The sequence below is a fragment of the Pinus tabuliformis genome, chromosome 5_1 (genome assembly GCF_031772625.1).
Source record: "Pinus tabuliformis cultivar Carrire ecotype Pingquan chromosome 5_1, CPIR1, whole genome shotgun sequence".
In the NCBI taxonomy this organism is placed as follows: Eukaryota; Viridiplantae; Streptophyta; class Pinopsida; order Pinales; family Pinaceae; genus Pinus; species Pinus tabuliformis.
In genome coordinates, this window is record NC_142305.1 from 920,696,965 (window position 1) to 920,724,374 (window position 27,410).

The following is a 27,410-nucleotide window of genomic DNA, read 5'->3' on the forward strand; positions in this document are numbered from 1 at the left end:
TGCTTCAACTTCTTTTCTCCTTACCTTTCTTGACTTCCTTCTTGGATTTTGCAGCCCAGATCAACCTTCTTGATTGCAAATCCAATCGGTTTCCAAATAAGGCCAAGAAACTTCTATTTATATTCATTTGTGGAGGTAAAATGGTCCTCTTTGGGACGACTTGTCTCTGACATGTTTGACTTGTGCTAGGAGTCTTGTTTTGACTATCTTGACTCAAAATAAATTCTTTTACATGGTACATCTTGCCCAAACGGGTCTTATATACATGGCATTGACTCTCTTAACTCATGACAATAAATCTTATGACATGACAAACCCTAGAAGCATGAAGAACATGCTTTACCTAGAAGACCAATCAAAAGAAACATGAAACCCATTCTCTAAAATAATATTTTTTCTTTCTTCATTTGCTTATTACATAAGATATATATATTGACATGAGTACAATGAAAATTATGATGACCAAGACTAGTTACATCTTCTAATACTCCCTCTTAACTAGGGAGGTATTCATAATTGTACATCTTGGTACACTGTTATTCTCAAACTGAAGAGTTCTCATAAGAAGAGTCGGATTGGTAAGCCATCTTTAAGCATCAACATCATGACCAACATTGTCAACATAGTAAGGCATTAAATTTGACAAACTCTTTTATATACAAGAGAATAATGTTGAGAGGCTTTACATGAGATAGCACACTACCTCTACAATGCACATACCCCATCCATATATTCACTAGGTATTCCCTTTCTAGGACTATTCTTATCTTGGATTCCGAATCCTCATATATTATTGGTCTTCTTCGACCACTCTTGTCTTGGATACTTGTCTAATCGTCAAAGAGTGTTAGTCCATTTCCTATCTTGGATTTTTCTATCCTCAAGGAAGTCACAGATGCTTATCCAATCCTCCATTCTCCATTCTTTCTCCATGGCCTTCACTTAGACTTACAGTTGTTAGTCTTGGTCAAGTGCATGACACATGACGAATAGAATACAAATGTGATATCCATCATCACTTCCTCTTATTCAAAGAGTATATCCCTATTCCCTCTCAATTAGGGAATAGATCCTTGCTCCTATTTAAGGAGACCCATTTTCTCCCTCTAAAATATAAAGGAGATTCGTGACTTCCTTTCAATTGGAAAGTCATAGCCACAAGCTCTTTAGCTTGTCTTCATAAATGTATAAACTATAATTTATTCATTGAGATAGTTGTAAGGCTCCCTTTTTCCTTTGTATCTCATTATATCAAGCTTTCTCCCTTCCTGGATATCATGGATTCATCTTCTTTCTTCAATCTTATGACAGGGTTTAGGCCATCAATCTTGCATATCACTTTCTTCTAGCCATCATCAATGAAGGCATTATATTGAGCCTTTTCAAACTTAAATGTAGTCATAACTCCCTCTTAAACATGAAAGTGATCTTTTGTTAATGAACATCAAGTTATCTTATTTCACTGCTACATTTCAATACCTAGGTGATTATGTGAACACCTTGAATTCTTAATTTCCAAAACCATATACTCAATTCATATGTTCATTGAATTGATTTCAGCACTCACAGTTGAACTTGCCTCAATTGTCATCATGCATTCCTACAATAACCTACCAGGTAACAAAACAATATGTTAACCAGATAACCAAAGCATCAACTTACTTGAGTTCTTCGAGATCAACATCCTTTCGCATGATACATCTCCATTTCAATATTTCTCCATGCAGTTATTTTCATCAGACAACCCATGGATCAAGCTTGATTACCAATTTGTAATATCTTCCTTGGAGTTTTCATTGTTAACTCTCTTTCTTTCTTCCAAAGACAATACTTGATGCTGATCAACATTGTTATATTTATGCCATGCAATCTTGTGAGAGAGGCTTGATCTCCATCCATTCCAAAGTATGTCAAATTTCTTCTTTCAAGCATCATGCATCCATATGGAAGACTTACCAAGCACATTCATAACTAACTTTTCCTTCATGATTCTTGTAGATATGAACCATGCTCTAGCGAAGAATAACTTCAAATATGCATACCTTTGTTTTCATATAATCATCTAGCCATCCTTTGAACAAGTTTGCTTCTTATGTCTGTCAAAGATAAGTTTCCTTTTCCAAGAAGAGAAAGACTTTTATTATATCTTTCATATTGTAACTTGACCAATAGAATTCCTTCATCCTCTAGAAATATTGTTTCCAAACTAGATGGAATATATGTTAGTCATAATGTTGTTTCCAAGAATCTTCCATAATGATTATTTTTATAGGATCTTGAGTCTCATTCTCTGCAAAATGACTACCTCTAACATGATGTTAGAAAATGCTTGAATGAACAATAATATGCAATATGGTTCCAAACTTCTCATTCTCTTTAAACTAGATGATTTTTCCTAAATAAAATTAAACAAGTAGATTCTAATATTTCTACTATCATGTACTTTTATCTATGATGCCATGCTTTTTACAAAACCAAGACTCTTCTAGAGTAATAATGCATGCTACTCTACTTTCTACTTAATAAAAGAAAGACAAAAAAATTCATAAAGAACCTGACAAAGATGAGACTTCCTTCAATAATAGAGATCCTTGGGATCTTCTCCTTTCAGCTTCTTCTCAGGTTCTCCCCTTTCCTTAGTTATGTGAGCTTCACTTATTTCCTTCCTTTTTTTGTTTACTTTATTGTTTGGACAATCCATTTTAAAGTGTCCATACTCATTTCATCCAAAGCATTGAATCTTGGACATGTATGTCTTCTTCTTGGACTTTCCAAACTTCCCTTTCCTCAACTTCTTGGTTCTTGCAATGAAGGCTTGAGATCTTTCATTTGATTTAGTATCATCCTTTTCCTTGATCCTAGATTCTTCCAAGATACATTGAGCCCATAATTCATCGAAGGGTGTAGTATCTTTCTTTGAGTAGATGCTCATTGCAAAACTACTCCAATCAGGTGGCAAAGCATTTAATACACAAATAGTCATCTCGGAATCTATAACAGTCTCCCCAAGCCCTTGCAACTGGTCTCTTATTTGTGAGATATTCATTAGATAGGTGGCCATGTCTTCATCCTTTGATTTCCTTATTCTATATAGTTGATTCCTTAAGAAAAATTTTTGACCTTGTGTACATATGGAGTACAACTTTACCAACTTATCATACATAGCCTTTGATGTCTTTATATCAGCAACAAAGGGAACAATATGATCTTTGATGGATTCAACAATGATCCTTTGTGCCCTTACTTCTCAATTATTGTACTTTACTAACCCTTGAGTCTTCTATTTTTCTAGTACAACTACTTCTCCAAGGACATACTCCATGACTTCATTCTTTTTAAGTGTCAAGTCAATCCTCTTCTTCCATGCTAGGAATTTTTTGATCCAACGTTCTTATTTCTTTCGTTGTAAAATGTAGCCATGTTATTTGTAGATTGAGACATAGAATAAAATATACTACTTACTTTGTTAACCAAGAGTCCTCCTTCTTGATGATGTCTCCAACTATCTTGAAGTTTTCAAGACCTCTAAGGAGATTTCAAAATATGTCCTACAAAGATGTCTTTTAGGATGCCTTCAATAATGATGTCTTCAAACAACATCAAAGAGTGAATGATCATATCAAGATCCCTCGATGCTTCCTCTTCTTCAATATTATGCATGAGAGAATATTTAGCAAATACTTGTCCTTCCTTGCTTTAATGAGACCATGATAATGAGGTCTTCTTCAAAAAAAGCTTGATAACCAAACCCTCCTTCCAGGTCAATGTGTCTTCTTCTTCTTTTCTTGTGTCCTTCTGCAAAGGATTCCCCTTGAAAAGCAAAACCTTCTTTATGTCCTTCTAGTTTCCTTCTCTTGTTCACCTTAGCTCTAATTCCATGTTGGAGAATGAAATAGGGCAACTATTAATTCAATTTCTCCTTAACCTTAATAATTTCTTGTGAAATTTATTTGTCTTCTTGTGTTTATTTTTTATATCTTCTTCATCAAACAATTATCAAGTGCAAACACAATAAAAACAAAGGACACAGAAATTAGGCTTTAAGTCAGGGCAAAACCCCTCCAAGGGGAAAACCTAGAAAATATCTTCTCTTCCTATAGAATCTGCTTCAAATGAGAAAACCAAGACCCAAACCTCAATACCAAATCCTCCTCCAGCACCAAGTTATCCCTCCAAGAAGCCCTTCCAATTAGGACAAAGTCCAACCAAGTCAAAAAGATTCAAACCCTTCTAGAACTAGACCAAACTCAAAATTTTTCCCCCCAACTTCAATATTTCAGACCTGTAATAGGTCTGTAATTTTTTCCCTTGCAACAACTCACAATATTTGCACATGTGAGAGGAAACTAGGGCAAACCTTGACCAAAATCTCGATTTTCTTACTTCAAATTTTTTTCTTCTTACCTTTCTTGACTTCCTTCTTGGACTTCACAGCCTAGATCGAACTTCTTGATTGCAGATCAAATTGGTTTCCAAATGAGGTCGAGAAGCTTCTATTTATACTCATTTGTGGAGCTCAAATAGCCCTTTTTGGGCCGACTTGTCTCTGACATGTTTGACTTGTTCTAGGAGGCTTATTTTGACGATCTTGACTCAAAATGAATTATTTTACATGGTACATCTTGCCCAAATGGGTCTTATATACATGACATTGACTCTCTTGACTCATGAAAATAATCTTATGACATAAAAAACTCTAGAAGCATGAAGAACATGCTTTACCTAGAAGACCAATCAAAAGAAGCATGGCCCATGCTCTAAAATAATATTTTTTCTTTCTTCTTTTTCTTATTACATAAGATATCAATATTGACATGAGTATAATGAAAATTATGAATATTGAAACTAGTTATATCTTCCAACCCAACTCATGTCTTCTTCTTTGATGTTTGACAGAAGACACTTCTATACTACTCCTAGAATCATCATATTAATATAAATTACTAGGTGAATGAGTGGGTGAGTGATGATATCTCTAAGCTTTGATAGCACTTTTTAAGTGTCTAGATCATCCGTAGTCATTTCTCCTTGCATGAGTTTTACCTTCTTCCTCATGTCTTGAGCCTAAACCATTTTTTATTTTTCTTTGCAATTGATTTAAGCTATGTACTAATTAAGTGTTGGTGTGATTCTACTTCCCCTTTTCTTTTATTATTCTTTCATTTTCAACCTTGTAGTTAGGCACTTATACTCTCAACTCCTCACAGTTTCTGCAAAATTAGTTGGTTCCATTGTGCTTTTATGTCCCTTAGATTTAGTCTTTGCATTACCCAAACTAATAACTAACCCCTTAGCTTCCACCTCATGACTGGAAACTCTTTGTTCCTCCTCCATATCTATGACTTGTAATCTTGAGTTGACGATGTACTTTTTTACCCCTAATTCCCAAAAATGTGCATATATTTCAATTCTATTAGACAAAAACAAATAATTATAATTTTTGAAAATCATAAGTATGATTAGTTTAATCTTTAAATACATTGGTAAATTTATTTTGATTTTCTAAAAGTTTTACTATCCAAACCAAAATTATAGGTGGACCAATGGATTCTACTCTTGATTAGCTTTCCATTGACTATTCAAATTCTTCATTCTAATCTCTAAGCTGAAAGTTATAGTTGTTTGAAGTTTGGATCATTATTCCAATTTTCCTATAATATTGCATGCATCTTTCTGCTAGTTTCTTGAAAATTCGGATGCCCATATTTCAATTCTAACTCAATGAATGGATTCCACCATCTAAGATATTTCTATTGACCACTTTGATGCTCCATTTTAACCTATAATAAAGGAGTTATGGCTCCTAGAAGTGAATTAATATCTTATTTCTCCTTCAATGTGTTTCAGGTGTAAATTTCTCATGCTAGCTCCAATTTGCACTTATAGTATCTCATTGGAAAGATATTTCTAATACTTCTCATCAAGTTCCAACATCTAAAAACATTGTTTGGACCCTAAAAGATGCTCTTGAATTTCATGGACTACAAAACAAAAGAAATTTATAACAATTTCATAACATAATCCCAGGGGTGGTGCGAGGTCACCTTCTTTACCATGAAACCTACCTTGGCAACATTGAATCCTCCTTACCTCTCCTTCTTCCTTCACCTTCCTTTCTTTTCCTCTTTCTTTCATGTCCTCTTTTCTTCCTCGTAGTAATTTTTTTTAATCTTTATCTTTTTCTTCTTATTCTCTAATCTCACCCAACCCCACCAATCCACCTAGCATTTATCAAACGCCTAATACCACTTGGCATCTAAAATTGGCAGGTCCCATCCCCCCTTTACCTTTACACAAAGTGCACAAGTTATTCCCCCACAAATAAATGGTGGATATTAACCCTACTAAATCTATGATCCTCATCACATTATAGGATTTTGAAATGTGTGGTGAAAATTGTACAACCACTTTCACAAAGTCCCAATACTGCTTGTGTGATCCACCGACTTGTTGATGCAATGTGACTCCCGTGTCACTCATGGACCCAGCCACGACATAATAGACCCCTCTCATTGTCCTGTCACCATGGCATGTTCATGTCACAACTTCCACATCACCACACATTTAATCCACATCATAATTGATTTCATCATATAAAAAAAATCCCAAACTTTCTAAATTTTCAATAATTTCAATAAATTGTTCTATATGTCATGGCACCTTGGACTCGACCTTTACATAAAATTCAACATCTTCTTCGATCCATACATCCTGAGCATTCCAATAAAAGCTATGACTCCAATAAATGACATACCCCATGCTTGAATACCCTCAAAAGTGTAATTTCTAGATGAATTTAAACTTCTAATACCATTTTTTTAATCAAGAAAATAAAGATATGGTGCATTGCATTAAAAAACCCTTGTGAATAACCTGAAAACTGAAATAACCATGCAATGCTAGCATAAATGCAATATAATAATAATTTGGTAGCATACACAACATTAAAGAAGTAATTACTCAATAAATACATAGTGGAAATATAAATACAAAAGAACATAGAAAGCACTTATGTTTAGAAAAATCCACCAGTTGATTGCAAATGTTGTACATTCTACCCAACTGTAGGCTCTGTTGCACATCGATTCTCTAGAATAGACCAACCCTGAGCTGAGGCTACAATTCCATAAGGATGGATGCATAGGCTAACTTTATCACTTACAGACAATAAGGTCACAAGCTTTCTCTATTCACAGAGTCACACATCAATCACAATTGTTACACCTACTCAACCAATCCTCTACCAATCTCAACTTCTATCTCTCTTTCCCCTTCAACTTTCTCTTATATGCAATGTAGTCCCTCAGGCTACTCCATTTCCCTTTATCTATTTAGTGATGTTAGTCAAGAAATAAGTTAAGAAACATCAATGCTAGAAACTCTAGAGACTCATGGTCATGGACATATTCACTAGCAATACCAATCCATACATTCACCCAAGTATACTCTTATGTTAGAAGAACAAATATTAGCTCACACAACCACCAACAATAGTTTTGAGCAATAGAATCTGTCCTCTCCCAAGAAGCAACAAAAACAATTAAATGAGAATAGTAAATGAGGAAAACCCCCCAAACCACAATAAAAGGTAAGTGTAAATATGCATGATATCAAAATGACACATGTCTTTCCTAAGAAGCTCACATGCTCACATTTTTCTCAACAATTCAAATATGAATATAATAAAATAAAAATAAAAATATCTAACCTCTCTAGCTAACACCCTCTTATGGGTTGATAGTCCCCTACATAATTGTCCTTATCCATATGCAGTCGGTGATGTATTTTATTAATAATATTTGAAATCATTTACATAGCTAGGTTGTATTGCCCCACTCTAGTTGATAGAATTTGAAATTATATTAACATTGATAGAGTCTTATGGCACGTACATTATTCTTTGAGGACCTCAAGTCGAGAATCCAGTTACTTTTACTATTATCATTAGTACATGTAATGATTATTGTGATGTACCACATTAATGTTATCAGTGGTTGTAATAATGACTGTGATGTACCTATTGGATGATTATGTGTAATCATGATGATGAATTCATTATATGTTGTCTTGTTTACATTTATAAGGACAACATTCTTGATTCCAATCAGTGATTATGTTATAATGATATTCTAACACGTGTGAGTATATCAATGACTAATCTTATGAGAAGGTGTTACTAATGGCTATTGAGTGTGGCAGGAGGCGACCTGGATGCACCTACATGTGATGAATCAACAACTGCTAGGTTGATTAGTAATGTTATGATAGTGGCGACAAACACATGACAATTTTTTAGTCGAATGATTCACACATGGTAGATGTGGTTGTATTGGATAGACGAAACTTCATGGGATGGGTGGAATAGTGTCCCTAATTCCACTCGCTAACACTCCCACTATGAATTGCTTTGGAAGGTATTGAAATTCCTTCACCTTGAAGCTCACGATGTCATGAGGGCTTACCTTGGATTGGGTCACTTACAAGTATTTACTGGGGGGGAGGGGGGTGTATAAGGTGAATTCCTTGATCCCTAGCACCATTAGTCTCATAATAGAGGGTGGCATAGGATCGTGCCTGGTTTCCCGTCTTAGTCACAGATGCCTAAAGGGAAAGTGACGTGGCACCCTTGGAACTTTGAAAAGAAGTGCTCAAAAGGCATTAGAAAAAAATTGGAAGGTAAATGATGATTCATGCTCATGAAATGATAAGCATTAAAACACATAATATAAGTAAAAGGATTTTGAGAAAAATAAATCAAAAGTAAACTTTGGGGAAGAGAATAGTACGTATAGTTATAAAATTTGAACCAAATGAGTAACCTTAACATTCTTACTCATATAAAACCTTATATGTATCCTAAGTATTTGAATTGTTCTAATAAAAAAGGGAAAATGGGACATAGAATTAAAATAGAAATATTAATCCGATGACAATTTACTCTCATTAAGAAAAGGGGGTTTTGCATGAAATTAAAGAATAATAATTTAAAATTTGAGAAATTGAATTTCAATGCAGAACCTCCATATAGCAAGAGCATAACACAAAAATATCCAACTAAGATTTTAACTTGAGAAAAATTTTTGAGTAGTTGAGAGACAAAATCTCAAACCTACCTATTGACTTAAGCTAACGAACATAAAATAGGGAGTATAAGTTGAAATCAAAGGACAACTAAGAGAAAAAATAAGGAAACATGTCTGAGTGAGAGAAAATAAAATTTGTAATAAGAAATTAAGAAAATAATTTTAGGAGATACTTGGTGAGGAGTTGGCACATGGATAGATGAATAATCAAAATTTTGGAATAAAGAAAATAATTATTTTGCATGAGGTGACAAATTTCATTATTGAAACTTTCTATAAAAGGAACAAGTTATGAGAATGAGACTCTCTACCCTACTGTTGGATGGATATCCTAATTCCATTGCGTACTTAGAGTTACTATTGATATCTACGGTGAGTTTGGTGGAAGTGGATATTTTGTGAGTGGGAATCTTTTGAGCTTGAGGGCTCTCCTCCACTTGCTAGTGTTTTTGTCTTTAGAATGACCCCATCGTAGCTTGGGAGTCCACAAGGAAGAATAGTACCCAAAGAAAGGCTTTGAGGTCAACGATGATTCAATGAAGTTTGGTCGAGACACAGGAACTCTACAAGTACACGAGAACTACATCAAGAGAGTGTGAGGAATCAGTTGAGCAGAGTTCACATTCAACCCTCTTGGTGCATTGTATCGATAGTTTTATAGAAATTTTTCTATATATATTATTATCAATTGTAATGTTCTAGATCGTAATATTTATGAATATCTTGGTAGATTATTAATGCACAGTTACTTGATTGTATAGGTTTTAAGGAATATTTCATAATTACAAAATATTTGATTTATGGTATATGTACCTTTGATTTAATTGTGTGTGTATAATATTTTATGTTGGTTGTAATCATCTGATGGATTAATTAATTTAAAAAGTTGCATCTACTACTAATTGTTATTTTTATGGCTCTGTGACCCAGGGATACATAATTTATTTTGTTGATAAGATTTCCTTGTATGTGTGGCACTATTAGTATGAAATTACTTTATAAAAAAAGGGTAAAAATTTGGAGTACTTAGGAGGGTTCCTACACTTAGTATCAGAGGCTAGGTTCAACCTCTAGGACCTATGGACCCTTTAATTTGAATGGAGTGGATTCATTCTCTATGCAAATTCACCATAATAACATTAAAGACCTCACTGAAGCTAGGAACACCACCTTGATTAAAAGACAATGAGCTTCCAAGAGCATTGTGTGTTGTCGTAGCCAATCCAAGAATCAAATTCGCACCATGGGTCAGCACAAGGTCATTGGGGTCCAGAGGGTTTGTAACAGGGGTTTGTGTGTTCCTCTGCTTGTTACCCTCCATTGCTCTCTTGCAATTCATGGACTTACCTTCTATATTTTTGTTTGGATCCTCCAAATCCTTCTTAACATGCTCAATATTCTTGTAAATGAAAAGCACAAAGCATATAGGGTTTCCCATTTGTTTATCAAACCCTAGGGGACCCTCCTTGACTTTGCCATATTTCAAAAAAAAATCAGCAATTTCTCCTCCAGAATACTAGCTGAAACATTGGTCACATAGATTTTTCGCCCCTTGGTCTCATTCAGGTGGGTGCATTGGCACCAATATAGCAGACATCATCCGACAATCAGTCATCTGGTTATTTATTTTCTTGTTTGGCTCCTTCAAGGCTTTCTACGTGCCTTCCATGTGATTCAAGGTCACAAATTTGTAACTTCTGGGTTTTCCAATGCCCTTTTCATGATGACAGTGCATTCTTCCAGCTCACTGTATTAGAAGAAAAAACACTTTAAAGCCTCCGACATAGTGTCCCAACCGAGGCCACAAATGAAGATTTTTCTTCTAAAGGATCCACCTTTCTTTTCTTTGGATACAATGCATTATACATGCCTTTCTTATTGCTATCATACAGTTACGTAGAATACATTTTCATGTAGATCAATTTGCAAATATGTGTAAATGATTTGAATTATGTAAAATAATTTATCAATGTTATGGTGTTTAGTTGAAAGAAATGTCAATAAAGTAGAGGGTATAGATGTGGTAACTAAAATGCTATAAGGTAGGTCCAGTGTGGTAGATTTAAGTTATAGTTGGTTCCCATTTATAATGATAGGCACCACACTAGACCCCAAAATAATTGTCACATTATGTACTAATATTCATCAACTGATTAAACTCATGTAGCTTAATGATGGTAGGAACATGTAATGATGGTTAGAAGAGGAGTAGGAAGGAGTATGGTGGCTATAGGACACAACATGGCACCACCACAACAACCAACTCTTGTCACCCCAACCAATGATGAGGTGCACACTACAATGCAAGAACAAATACCTGCCGGAGAAATTTTGAACATGATGAGATCATTTTGGCATATGTCAGAGAATTAATAGCTCGTTTGGAACGAGAAAAAGGAGGACTCGATGCATAAAATGAAGGGCCCCAAACCCCAGCAAAAAATGATGTGTGTGAGGGTTTGGAAAAGGTAAATTTTCCGGAATTTTAGAGGTCCATGGATGGAATAACTACAAAGGCATGGCTAAAAAACATGGCCATGTGCTCCACCTTCAGTGACTACACCTCAAATATGAAGTCCAAGGTGGGCATATTCCAATTAAAAGGAAGTGCATTTCTTTGGTAGAAAACATTATTACCTCAATTGAGGATGGATATCTCATAGGTAACTTGGGAGTTGTTTGAAGAAAAATTTATAGAACACTACCAGTTGGGGGAGTTCATCAAAATACGTCTGAATGACTTTAATGCATTGAGGTAGAGAAATTGATCAGTGCCTGAGTATAAGGATCGTTTCATGGAACTACTGCGATATGCCCCTCACTTAAACACATAGAAGCTCAAGGTAAACAATTTTTTATATGGATTGAATTTTAAAATTTAAGATAATGTTAGAATCTTGATGCCTCATATCTTGCATGAGGCAGTTCAACGGGCCATCATTGCTAAAGAAGAGATCTTAAATAGTGGACCGAGCAGGCCATCAAAAACCACAAGGTCAGGAGTGTCTAGTGGAAACAATATGGAACACGGGAATTTTTAGATTCACAATCACCAAAATCAGCTAGCAAGAAATCGAAGGCCATCATGTCGATATCCATCCATCTCAATAGTAATGTAATGTATCTCAACAAGAACAATCTATTACCACATAGAGATGTCAACTATCATAGTATCACTCTACGCAACAACATTGTGTTGTGCCACAATAGCATATATCACAACTGTCCATCTCCTATTATAAGAGTTCCATATCAACCCCCAGTTCAACTAGTAGTAGGATCCAAGCTCCTAAGAGGACATGTCGGACCTATAGAGTTCCACACTTCAAGACGGATTTCCCTCAGAAAACAAGTATTTCCAACAAATACTGGCCACAAGCCACAATCAGAGAACTGGTAAGGCTCATTACATCCATGTGACGATGAACAATCGCCAAGCTAAGCACCGGTCCATTGTGCTTGAGATGATAGGTAATATTGATGGTATAAGATTTTTTATTTTGATAGATCGATGAGCTACTGAATATTTTATTTCTCCAATTGCATTGTCAAAAATTAAACATGAATCAATTACAGAACATGATTTTAGGCATGTAGAGACAGTGTGTGAGATGAAAAGCATTGTAGGTAAGTTGGTAAGGGAATGTGAGGTTGATCTAGGTGTACGTAAGACAAAGGTTTCCTTGTATTCTAAAGTCCTAAGGTCATATGATGTAGTCATAGGAACAAATTGGGTGGAACAACATGAGGCAGTTCTAGACTACAAGGACAAGATACTACATTTCACAAATGATGAAGGTCAGAGAAATCCTTGATAGGAAGGAACTGAGGCATGTCCCTAGGGTTTATCTCATTGATGCAAATGATGAAATGTAGGAAAAGGGGACGTCAATTTTTCATGATTGCAACACTGTATGATAAGGGTGACTTTGCAAATATAGATAAACATCCAATTCTTGTTGAATTTAGGGATGTGTTTGTAGAAGAATTGTTTGGGATGCCCCCAAAAAGGGAGATTGATTTCACCATCAAATTCAAACCAGGCATGGAGCCTATTGCAAAGGCACCATATCATATATCAACTCTAGAATTAAAGGAGTTGTAGATTCATTTAAATGAATTATTGGAATATGGGTTCAGATGACCCAACGTATCTCCATGTGGAGCCACTGCATTTTTTGTTAAAATGAAGGATTTGTCCTAGCGATTGTGCATTGACTATTGTTATCTAAACAAGGTAATGATAAAAAAAGTCAATATCCTTTGTCAAGGATGTATGAATTGTTCGACCAAATGACAGCATAAACTTTGTTTTCAAAGATAGATCTAAGATCAGGATATCATCAGTTAAGAATTAAGAAAGAAGATATCCCAAAAATAATGTTTAAGACAATATTTGGACATTTTGACTTTGTAGTATTACCTTTTGGAGTGATAAATACCCCCAATGTTTTCATGAACCGAATGAATGATATATTCATGGAATATCTATAAAATTTTGTGCAATTATTTATTGATGACATCTTGTTCCTCTCAAAGACACTAGATGAGCATAATGAACACTTAAGACTAGTTTTGCAATGTCTTAGAGAGAAACAATTATATTGGAGGCTATATAATTTTTCCTTTTACCAAATCAATACCTCAGGCACATTATCTTGTATTGCAATTGATCCTACAAAGATCGAGGCCATCATAGAGTGGTTGGTACCAACTAATGTTCACGAAATAATTAGTTGTATGGGCATGGTTGGATATTATTGCAAATTTGGTGAGGGGACCCATTACTAAACTCCAAATGAAGAATAAGAAGTTTGTTTGGATTGAAAAATGTGAAGAGACATTCAAGAAGTTAAAATAGGTTTTAAAAATTGCATTGATCCTGAAGGTACCAGATATGGAGCAAGAATTTTATGTTTGCATCAATGCCTCTAAGGAAGGACTTTAGTGCATATTGATGCAATATGGAAGAGTGATAATGTACGAATCAAGAAAACTTAGAACTCATGACGAGAACTATGCGATGCATCACCTAGAAATGATAGTTATTGGATACACCCTAAAGATTTAGAGACACTACTTGCTAGGGATGAAGTTTGAACTTAAGACAGATCATTGTGGACTACAACACATATTCACACAAGACTATTTAAAAACCAAGAAAATAAGGTGGTCAGGGTTAACAAGTGAATATGATTTTGATATTACTTACATAAAAGGGAACAATAAATAGGGTGGAATATGCTTTAAGTTAGAAAGGCCTTTAGTGCATATTGATGCAATATGGAAGAGTGATAATGTACGAATCAAGAAAACTTAGAACCCATGACGAGAACTATGCGATGCATCACCTAGAAATGATAGTTATTGGATACACCCTAAAGATTTAGAGACACTACTTGCTAGGGATGAAGTTTGAACTTAAGACAGATCATTGTGGACTACAACACATATTCACACAAGACTATTTAAAAACCAAGAAAATAAGGTGGTCAGAGTTAACAAGTGAATATGATTTTGATATTACTTACATAAAAGGGAACAATAAATAGGGTGGAATATGCTTTAAGTTAGAGGCCTTGAATCTTTTTAGTGATTCCCATAAAGACAAATTCGAGGGAGAAAATTTTTATATTAAAAGTTGAGGATACTTCGTACAATTAGGTTAGATAGAGATTTAGGGAAGATGAAATGATGATTCCAAAATATGAGGGGTATTCTTTAGACAACAATGGATTATTATGATTCCATGGGAATATATATGTGCCATTGGATGAAGAAATGCATCAATTGATCTTAAGTGAATCTCATCAAACAATATACATGGTACACCCTAGTGTTAATAAATGAATGTGGACTTAAAACCACTATGTTACTGATGATTGTTTGAGTTTGGTAGGAGACCAACTTAGTGCACATGTGTGAAAATTCCAATGTCAAATCCTATTGCAGCAACTGGTATTATTTCTCCTAATTGTTAATAATTTAACAATTTATCTACTAGAACAAATATCGAAATAAACACATTGTAACCTTCACAAATAAAATACTATGGAAATAATAGCATTGGAAACTAAGAAATGATAGAACACACACATAAAATATGAGACTATTATTTTTGGACAAATGTCCCCAGAAAAACCTACCTTGGGAAAATTGGTGCAGCAGTGATCAGTAGTGAAAATATGAGTACAAACTAGATGCTTGAAACTAGCAAGCCACAGCAACAAAATATGGGAAAAAATATTGAAGGGAATTACCCTTCCTCCACAAGTAATCCCATCACAACCTTCCTATAGAGAACTCGGCCTCCTGAAGCCTCTGCGTCAGCGTTTTCGATGCACTGCACAGTCTCTATGACGTCAAGCTTATAATTGGTCTATGATGAATTTATTATGCCTCCTGCTGCTGAGGAAATTGTCTCTTTGGCCCTCTGGAACCTCTATTAGGGAACTAGAACTAAGAACAGATTTTCTCCCCAATAAATCGAATTGCCCTCTTTGAAGCAACTGTGCGGTCCTCTGCGTTGCCTCACTGGGAAAACTCACCCCTCTTGCTGATGTCTCTCCGGGTCTGGAAAAACTTCCTCTAGATCACTGTCCTTGCCCCACACTCACTGCTTTGATCTCTAGCTCTCTCTCTGGCTCTCTCTATGGCAACTAACTACTACTTCTCAAGAAATCGATCTGCCAAGAAAATCAAACTACACAAGTGTCTTCTCCATCACCACATCGATCTCTTCTTGTAATCCACTATTAGAGCATCAATGACCAAGAATACTTAGTCAATGGCCAGGATCATCTCTGGATCAATCTGTGCGAGTTTCTAGATGATTCTCACCTTTTATCAATTAATATTGATTAATTAACCGTATTCCCTAATTTTAGACTAAGGAAATATTTAAAAATCAGTTAATAATCTAATTGAGACACTTCTAGGTAGAATGAGAAATTATTTCTTGGTTTTGGAGATATCATGTATTCTAGCCTCTCCACCAAATTTCTTGGCTAGAACACATCCGATGCCACAAAAACTAACGCTCCCTCTTAGCGAGGAATGCGTTCTAGTGTTGCACACCCTGCCACAACACCCTGTCTTGGCATCATCTCCTATCACGCTGTTGACATCTAGCCATATTGCCCACCAACCACTGTGCAACTCTGATGTAGCATCTATGTTGCTGCTGACACTTCCATATTGCTACCAACACTACATCTGCATTACAAATCCCTCTCATCTGTTGTTTCTGCAACTCAAACATCTGCAACTAAAAAATATCCAAAATATTGAATCAATTGTGTTTAGTATGATGCATTTGTCTCTCAAATCTCTAATTGTTGCTAGCATCTACACTTCTAGTGAAGAATTTGTGTTGCTGCCAACTCTGAATTGCCCCAACTGCTTTGTTGTCAAAATTGTACCACACTCCCCAACCTCTGGCTAGTCCTAGTCTGTAACTGTCACTGTGGTACTGATAGCATCAACTGTCATTGATCCATCCTGCTACTGAATATCGTGGGCCCCCGTAGCTAGGTAATGATCCATGAGGTGGACTCCTTAAGGACCCTGTCCAATCTCTGTAGTTATCTTGGACTACATTACCAAAACTCCCCACCTCACTCCTAGAGGTATATCTACGAACATGTGAAGTCTTCCTCCAACCTAGAGGACAACCTGTTGATCTCTACTGAAGCTACATGTTGGTCCTACTTCTCCTCCTTGTCATTCTTCCTAAGAGTACAGTAGGTACTGTAGTGACCAAGCTCACCAGACCTGAAGCATTTGACCTTTGACAGGTCCTTCTTCTTCTTTCTCTACTCCCCCTGTCCTTGACTAGGACCCTCATATGCAAGGGCCACATTCTCCTCCTCCTTCACCACCTTAACTTCGCTACTATTGTTTCCACTAATGAATCTCTCTAACAGAGCATGTATCAACTCCTCCTAGTAGCCTATCTCTACCCAATATGCTTTGTACAAAGACCTGCCAATCCTATGACACACTATTGAGTGCCAATTGTAATAGCTTCGTGGGTTGAGGCACTAGCCCAACAACTTACAACTAGTCTCAGACCTCTTGAATATTGTTAAGGAATGGATCTATGCTTTCCCCCTTCTACATCCAAATGCATCTCAACTTCGACATAGACCAACCATTATGCCACATAAACCAGGTGAGGTGTCGTACGACACCTGTCCTCCACCATGCGACACATATCCTCCATGCATCGTGACGTTCAATCATTTTAGGGCATGTTAAGTCCCCTCGAGAATGCATACTCTGGTTGTTGTTTCGTCTGTTGCCTTATTCTATTCAGCTGGTTTATTTGATTGTTTCTCCCCCCAAGTACTTGTGCAACATTGTTGGTGTTCCGCTCGCAGCCATGCTCGTCCTTGGCCTTACAGACAGTGGGTTATGGTGTCTTTCTGTTGCTGCTTCGATAGGTTGTGAGGATGTTGTCTACAATCTAGATTGCAATATTGGGCCCATTTCTCTTCCCTGTATGGTGTATTTTCCTAGTTATTTGTCTGCAGAGGTCCCTATGGTGGATTCAGCTCAACTCAATTCTGGTTATGGTGGTCTCATGCTCTGAAGGGTTTTATCAAGTAAATTGGTAAATTTCTGAGCTAAACCGCCGGTTTTTGCTCATTTTATGTAGGTATTTGGAGTTTTTTCACAGTCTAACCCCATGGTGAGCATGTCTTGCAATTCATTGTGCAGTTTGCAATTGGAGTTGGAGTTGGAGTTGGGGTTCTTATGGCGCGTTAGAGTTGGGGTTCCTATGGTGCACTGGCATGGAGGAAGCCGTCAAAGAAGGTAGGACAATGTCCTACCAGCCGAGTACCTGTGTTTTTTAACACATTAAACTTGTTGGATTGTTGTGCCTTTCTACTTACATGCCTATGTTTTTGAACACTTTCAGCTTGTCTAAATTATGGGTTTTGTGTAAATTGTGGGTCTACATGCATTAGTTTGTTTCACCCTATCTATTATTGTGCATTATTGTGTTCCATTATTTTGCATTATTGTTGTGTGCCATTTTGAATTATTTGTGGGTTCAACTACTCTATTGTGTGCATTACTCTATGCCATTTGTGAATTATTACCCTGCAACAAATTCTAGAAGCAGAAGGGGGTTTGAAGGTAGTGGAAAATATATAAATGTTCTCTGCAGGTCTTAAGGGTTTTATTAAAGGCCACTGTGTGCATTATTTGTGCCATTGTGATTTTATTTTTTGCTCACTATACCTATTCCCTATTTTTCATTAATAACACCAGGGCTCTTCATTATTCATTACGAAGATATAACTATAGTGGCTAGCTCACTAAGGAACAACTCACTTACTAAGATGTGATGCTTATATTATAGACTCTTAATGTTGGTGTTTGCAAACTAATGACGATATTCTTTGAGAACAATGGCTCCTTAGAAATGGATTCTCATCGAAAAATAACTTTGAGTGTAGGTATTGTTTTAAAATGATATCGGGTGTTGTTTTGAATGATAGTGGGTGTATTTACAGTGTGTTAATTACTTCTGGTTATAGTACTTTCTAATTGAGTTTAAATTTAAAAATAGCGTTAGTGTTATAAATATGTCTCTATAAATTGTTTACTACTTTCTAGATGATTCTCCATGAATTTTTTTATGCATTACTCTATGCCATTACTGTGCATTATTGTTGTGTGCCATTGTGAATTATTTGTGGGTTCACCTACTCTATTGCATGCATTACTCTGTTACATTTGTGAATGATTACCCTGCAGCAAATGCTAGAAGCACAAGGGGGTTATGTTAAATAAACTGTCGTTTGTTTGAAGAAACTGTCTGTTGATTCAAAGTTTTTATTTCCTGTGTGTTAATTACTTATGGTTATAGTACTTTCTAATTGAGTTTAAATTTAGAAATAGTGTTAGTGTTATAAAAATGTCTCTATAAATTATGTACTACTTTCTAGATGATTATCCATGAATTTTTTTATGCATTTGTGTGTGTCATTACTGTGCATTACTGTTGTGTGCCATTGTGAATTATTTGTGGGTTCAACTACTTTCTTGTGTGCATTGCTCAGTGCCATTTGTGAATTATTACCCTGCAGCAAATGCTAGAATCACAAGGGGGTTTCCGAGCACAAGAGGGTTATGTTGAAGAAATCGCCGTTGGTTTGAAGAAACTATCTGTGGATTCAAAGTTTTTATTGCCAGTGTGTTAATTACTTCTGGTTATAGTATTTTCTAATTGAGTTTAAATTTAGAAATAGTGTTAGTGTTATAAATATGTCTCTATAAATTTTGTACTACTTTCTAGATGATTCATCATGAATTTTTCTATGCATTAATGTGTGCCATTATTGTGCATTACTGTTGTGTGCCATTGTGAATTATTTGTGGTTTTAACTACTCTATTGTGTGCATTACTCTGTGCCATTTATGAATTATTACCCTGCAAAAAATGCTAGGAGCACAAGGGGGTTACGTTGAAGAAATTGTTGTTGGTTTGAAGAAATTGTCTATTGATTCAAAGTTTTTATTGCCAGTGTGTTAATTACTTCTAGGCATAGTACTTTCTAATTGAGTTTAAATCTAGAAATAATGTTTGTGTTATAAAGATGTCTCTATAAATTCTGTACTACTTTCTAGATGATTCTCCATTAATTTGTCTATGTCTTTCTACGAGTCTTTTGATCTATGTAATTTTGTATTCTCAGCAATTCAAGCAGGAGGAATTCATGTTGGAGAGTCTCACCTATATATGTTACTGTGTCTCTATTATATGTTATTGTGTGCATTATTATGTGCCACTGTGAATTATTTGTGGGTTCAACTACTCTATTGTGTGCATTACTTTGTGCCATTGTGAATTAGCTTTAGGGATTGTATTGTTGTTGTATGGAATTGTGTACCCGAGACCAGAAACGAGAAAGTAGCAGGCCCGAACAGAATAAGGTATTCGACCAAAAAACATTCATTCAATGTGTTCTCGAGGGGGCTTAACATGCCCTAAATCGGTTGAACCGGTCATGAAGCATGGAGGGCAAGTGTCGCATGGTAGAGGACAGATGTCATATGACACCTCACCTAGTTTATGTGGCATAATGGCTGGTCTACATGGACCTGTTTGCCTAATCGTGTCCCTCCCCTAATGTTGTTAGCAGTATAATGTTGTTATCAGTTGTCAACAGTATAATACATTTAAATTGTTAGCAGTAAAATGTTGTTAGCTTGATTGTTTGTTAGTGATTCATTGCTTTAGATTCATTTATGTTGTTAGCTTGTTTGTTTGTCAGTGATTCATTGCTTTAGAATCATTTATGTTGCTAGCTTGTTTGTTTGTTTGTTTGTTATTCATTGCTTTAGATTCATTTATGTTGTTAGCTTGTTTGATTGTTAGTGATTCATTTCTTTAGGGTTAGTGATTTTCTCTAAATAAAAAGGGCATATTTTGATGATTGAAAAAACATAAAAACCTGACATCGAAATAAAATGTTTTCAGATTCTAATTAAAATTCAAATTCAATAGAGTTCAAATTCGAAAATTTAGTTTATCTAACTTTGATCAAATTATCCAAACATAGTTCAATTATCTACATATCATATTATCACAACAAAGTTAAAATTCTTGAATTTTGTTCATCTACCTTTGTTCCTTGATCATCACAATGACCATTAACAAACATTCTCAAATCAAGTAAACTTGATGTAACTGTATAGAAGAGAATGGTATTTTTTATCATTTGCATTCCTCAATCTGATGAACTAGATAAACCTTAATTTTGTAGAAGTGTACCTTCTACTATTAAACCAATCAACATAATTCATTCTTACAAAATTTACATTGTGATGTGGTTACAAAAATTATGTCATGCAACCCCCATGTTTGATAGCCTCCATTTCTTGCATTGCTCAAAATTGTTGAGTTGCCTACCTGACCCAAGTATGTTCAACTACCCAAGATTGGTTGATTAGGATGTGCCTGAATGTTGCCATATGTTTGACTCCAATTTTCTCCTTGTAGCCATGGAGGGACTGAGTAGCCCAAGTGTCCACTTGTGTTACTAACCCCAACACTAAGTGCACGTGTCATATAAACATAGTTAGGATTTAAACCTACACTGGTAGGGGTATAAGAGGTGGGCATAACCCCTAGCTAATACTGGGGACATGGATGTTAATCAGGTCTTAGTATGATGGTGTGTGCTTTGAAATATGGTCGAGGTGGGGGTGGGGGGAGATATTGTGCATTTATGAGGGTGGGGGTGGGGGGAGATATTGTGCTGATTTTAGAATATATATATATATATATATATATATATATATATATATATATAGGATACACCTATCTTTTCTTTGGACAAAATGCATTATACATGCCTTTTTTATTGCTATCTTATAATTATATAGAATACATTTGCATGTAGGTAACTATGCAAATGTGTGTAAATGATTCAAGTTATGTAAAATAATTTATCAATGTTATGGTGTTTACTTGCAAGAATTGTCACTAAGGTAGTGTTAAGAAATTTACGCAGAGAGATAAATTATTACTGAGATTTATTAAGATTTACATATAGGAACAATAAAATAACCAGCAACAATACACATAGTATTTATCTGGGAAAACCCCAAATCCGGGGAAAAACCCAACCCAATGAAATTTCATTAGCCTTGGCCAAAACCCTGGGCAAGATTGCCAAGTGAGTCTTCATTGCTCACCTCCAAGCCATGCCTTACAATGAAGTCTTCCGAGCCTTTTATGGGCTCCATTACATGCAATACCATGGGTACACTATACCATGTGCACAAACCACTGTTATTTAACCAGGTCAACCTTGACTCAAACCTCGAGTCAATTTTACCTAACAATACCCCCCTTAAACTTGACTTGGGGTTCCATGACTAACTCCAGCCAAACCTTCTAAGTGAGACAACCCCGCTCACTCTAGCCCTTACCCCCCTCAAAGTTTTTACCCAAGGTCTTGTTAACCCGACATCCCCCTATCACCTAGGTGTAACCCTGACTTTACCAGTAATTACCCAGGGGTACGCATGCCTTACCAAGTCTTATAGCAGTATGCCCATCTACATGTAATAAAATTTGACTCCATAATCATAATAATAATAATTAATGTGTTTACCATTGTTGTTGTCTTTGTATGTATGACATCGATGAACATATAAAAAGAACCCATCTACTAGATTAAATGGGTCACCAGCCACTGTAACCGCCAGTTATCTAGGCATTCTTTTCAGGTGCATGGTTCATCAATTAAGTAATCCACGTGCACATATCCTCCTTCTCCACTGAATCTCTCATGACCCAATAGTGTGCAGCTTTGCTTCACAATCTATGGCTTTTGATCCAGATCTACAAGTAAAACTCAATTATCTCTCCATCTACTAGGCCAATATAAACCCTTGGCAACAAAAAATGTCCTTATAAAGCCAACTTAGCTCTGATACCAGTTGTTAATAAATTTACTACATAGAGATAAATTATTATTGAGATTTACATAGAGGAATAATAAAATAACTAGCAACAATACACATAAATATTATACATAATATTTATCCAAGAAAACCCCAAATCCGGGGAAAAAACCAACCCAATGAAATTTCATTAGCATTGGCCAAAACTCTGGCCAAGATGACCAAGTGAGTATTCACTACTCACCTCTAGGACCATGCCTTGCAATGAAGTCTTCTAGCCTTTTATGGGCTCCATTACATGCAATACCATGGGCAATAATACCATGGGTACACTATACCAGGTGCCCAAAACATTGATGTTTAACCAGGTCAACCTTGACTCAAACTCGAGCCAATTTTACCTAACAAGTAGAGGGTATAGATGTGGTAACTAAAATGCGATAAGGTAGGTCCAGTGTGGTAGATTTAAGTTATATTTGGTCCCCATTTATAATGATAGGCACCACATTATACCCAAAAATCATTGTCACATTATGTAATGATATCCGTCAAGTGATTAAACTAATGTAACTTAATGATGGTAGGAATAGGTAATGATGGTTAGAAAAGGAGTAGGAAGGAGTATGGCAGCTAGAGGACACAACATGGCACCACCACAACAATCAACTCTTATCACCCCACCCAATGATGAGGTGCACACAACAATGCAAGAACAAATACCTGCCAGAGAAATTTTGAACATAATGAGATCTTTTTGGTGTATGTAAGATAATTAATAACTCATTTGGAACAAGAACAAGGAGGACCTGATGCATAAAATGAAGGGCCTCAAAACCCAACAAGAAATAATGTGTGTTAGGGTTTAGAAAAGGTAAATTTTCTAGAATTTTAGAGGTCCATGGATAGAAAAACTACAAAGGAATGGCTAAAAAACATGGCCATGTGCTTCACCTTGAGTGACTACACCTCAAATATGAAGGCCAAGGTGGGCATATTCTAGTTAAATCGAAGTACATTTCTTTGGTGGAAAACATTATTACCTTAGTTGCGGATGGATATCTCGGAGTTAACTTGGGAGTTGTTTGAAGAAAATTTTAGAGAACACAACCAGTTAGGGGAGTTCATTAAAAGACGTATGAATGACTTTAATGCATTGAGGTAGAGAAGTCGATTAGTGCCTGAGTATAACGATCATTTCATGGAACTATTGCGATATGCCCCTCATTTAAACACAAAGAAGCTCAAGGTAAACAATTTTGTATATGGATTGAATTTTAAAATTTGAGCTAACGTTAGAATCTTGATGCCTCCTATCTTGCATGAGGTAGTTCAAGGGGCCATCATTGCTAAAGAAGAGATCTTAAATAGTGGACCGAGCAGGCCATCAAAAACCACAAGGTCAGGAGTGTCTAGTGGAAACAATATGGAACACGATAACTTTTAGACAAGACTGGTTCACAATCACCAAAATCGGCTAGCAAGAAATTGAAGGCCATCATGTCGATATCCATCTCAATAGTAATGTAGTGTATCTCAGCAAGCACAATCTATTACCACGTAGAGATGTCAACTATCACAGTATCACTCTATACAACAACATCGTGTTGTGCCACAATAGCATATATCGCAGTTGTCCACATCCTATTATAACAGTTCCATATCAACCCCCAGTTCAATTGGTCATAAGATCCAAACTCCTAAGAGGAGGTGTTGGACTTGCAGAGTTCCACACTTCAAGAGGGATTACCCTCAGAAAACAAGTATTTCCAACAAATATTAGCGACAAGCCACAATGACAGAATTGGGAAAGGCTCATTACATCCATGTGGCAATGAACAATCGCCAAGCTAAGCACCAGTCTAGTGTGCTTGAGACGATAGGTAATATTGATGGTATAAGATTTTTTTATTTTGATAGATCGAGGAGCTATTGAATATTTTATTTCTCTAATTTCATTGTCAAAAATTAAACATGAAGCAACTACAGAACATGATTTTAGGCATGTAGAGATGGTGTGAGAGATGAAAAGCCTTGTAGGTAAGTTGGTAAGGGATTGTGAGGTTGATCTAGGTGTATGTAAGGCAAAGGTTTCCTTGTATTCTAAATTCATAAGGTCATATGATGTAGTCATAGGAATGAATTGGGTGGAACAGCATGAGGTGGTTCTAGACTGCAAGGACAAGATACTACATTTCACAGACGATGAAGGTTAGAAAAATCCTTGATAGGAACGAACAGAGGGGTGTCCCTAGGGTTTATCTCATTGATGCAACTGATGAAATGTAGAAAAAGGGGATGTCAATTTTTCATGATTGCAACACTATATGATATGGGTGACTATGCAAATATAGATAAACATCCATTTCTTGTTGAACTTAGAGATTTGTTTGTAAAGGATTGTTTGGGATGCCCCCAAAAAGGGAGATTGATTTCACCATCAAATTTAAACCAGGCATGGAGCCTATTGCAAAGGCACCATATCATATATCAACTCTAGAATTAGAGGAGTTGTAGATTTAGTTAAATGAATTATTGGAATATGGATTCAGATGACCCAGCATATCTCCATGGGGAGTCACTGTAATTTTTTTTAAAATGAAGGATTTGTTCTAACGATTGTGCATTGACTATTGTTAGATAAACAAGGTAATAATAAAAAGTCAATATCCTTTGTCAAGGATATATGAATTGCTCAACCAAATGACAATAGAAACTTTGTTTTCAAAGATAGATCTAAGATCATGATATCATCAGTTAAGAATTAAGGAAGAAGATATCCCAAAAATAATGTTTAAGACAATATTTGGGCATTTTGACTTTGTAGTATTATCTTTTGGAGTGACAAATACCCCCAATGTTTTCATGAACCTAATGAATGATATATTCAGGGAATATCTAGATACGTTTGTGCAATTCTTTATCGACGACATCTTGTTCCTCTCAAAGACACTATATGAGCATAATGAACACTTAAGACTGGTTTTGCAATGTCTCGGAGAGAACCAATTATATTGGAGGCTATCTAATTATTCCTTCTACCAAATCAATATCCATTACCTTAGAGACATTATCTTGTATTGCAATTGATCCTACAAAGATCAAGGTCGTCATAGAGTGGTTGGTACCAACTAATGTTCACGAAATAATTAGTTGTATGGACATGGTTGGATATTATTTCACATTTCGTGAGGGGTTTTCAAAGATACAAACCCCATTACTAAAATCCAAAGGAAGAATAAGAAGTTTGTTTGGATTGAAAATGTGAAGAGTCATTCAAGAAGTTAAAATAGGTCTTAACAATTGCATCGATCTAGAAGGTACCAAATATGGAGCAATAATTTTTGGTTTGCATCGACACCTCTAAGGAAGGCCTTAGGTGCGTATTAATGCAATATGGAAGAGTAATAATGTATGCATCAAGAAAAATTAGAACCCATGACGAGAACTATGTGATGCATCACCTAGAAATGATAGTTATTGTATACACCCTAAAGATTTAGAGACACTACTTGCTAGTGATTAAGCTTGAACTTAAGACAGATCTTTGTGGACTAAAACACATATTCACACAAGACCATTTAAACACCAAAAAAATAAGGTAGTTAGAGTTAACAAGTGAATATGATTTTGATATTACTTACATAAAGGGAACAATAAATAGGGTGGAATATGCTTTAAGTTAGAGGCCAAGAATCTTTTTAGTGATTCCCGTGAAGACAAATTTGAGGGAGAAATTTCTTACATTAAAAATTGAGGATACTTGGTACAAGGAAGTTAGATAGAGATTTAGGGAAAATGAAATGATTATTCCAAAATATGAGGGGTATTCTTTAGACAACAATGGATTATTATGATTCCATGGGAATATATATGTGCCAATGGATGAAGAAATGCACCAATTGATCTTAAGCAAAGCTCATCAAACAATATACATGGTACACCCTAGTGTTAATAAATGAATGTGGACTTAAAACCACTATGTTACTAATGGTTGTTTGAGTGCGGTAGGAGACCAACTTAGTGCACATGTGTGAAAATTCCAATATGAAATCCTATTGCAGCAATTGATATTATTTCTCCTAATTGTGAATTAAGTTAACAATTTATTTGCTACAACAAATATCGAAATAAACACACTGTAACCTTCACAAATAAAATACTATGGAAATCATAGCGTTGGAAACTGAGAAATGCTAGCACAAACACATAAAATATGAGACAATTATTTTTGGACAAATGTCCCCAGAAAACCTACCTTGGGAAAATTGGTGCAGCAGTGATGGTTTTTATTATTATGCAGTAGTGGAAATCTTAGTACAATCTAGATGCCTGAAATTGACAATCCACAGCAAGAAAATATGGGCAAAATTATTGAAGGGAATTACCCTTCCTCCACAAGCGATCCCAGCGCAACCTTCCTATAGAGAACTCTGCCTCCTGAAGCATATACATCATACTTTTCGATGCATTGCATAGTCTCTATGATGTAAATCCTATAACTGGTCTATGATGAAGTCATTTTGCCTCTCATTGTTGAGTAAATCGTCTCTCCAACCCTTTGGAACCTCTGTTAGGCCACTGGAACTGAGAACAAATTTCTCCCCAACAAATCAAACTGCCCTCTCTGAAGCAACTGTGCAGTCCTCTACATTGCCTCACTGGGAAAACTCAGCCCTCTTGCTCCTACCTCTCTGGATCTGGAAAAACTTCTTCTAGATCAATGCCCTTTCCCCTCACTCACTGCTTCGATCTTTGTCTCTCTCTCTTTGGCAACTGACTTCTACTACTCGGGAAATCGATCTGCTAAGAAAATCAAACTACACAATTGTCTTCTCCATCACCACATTGATCTCTTCTTATAATCCACTATTGGAGCACCAACGACCAAGATTAAAACTT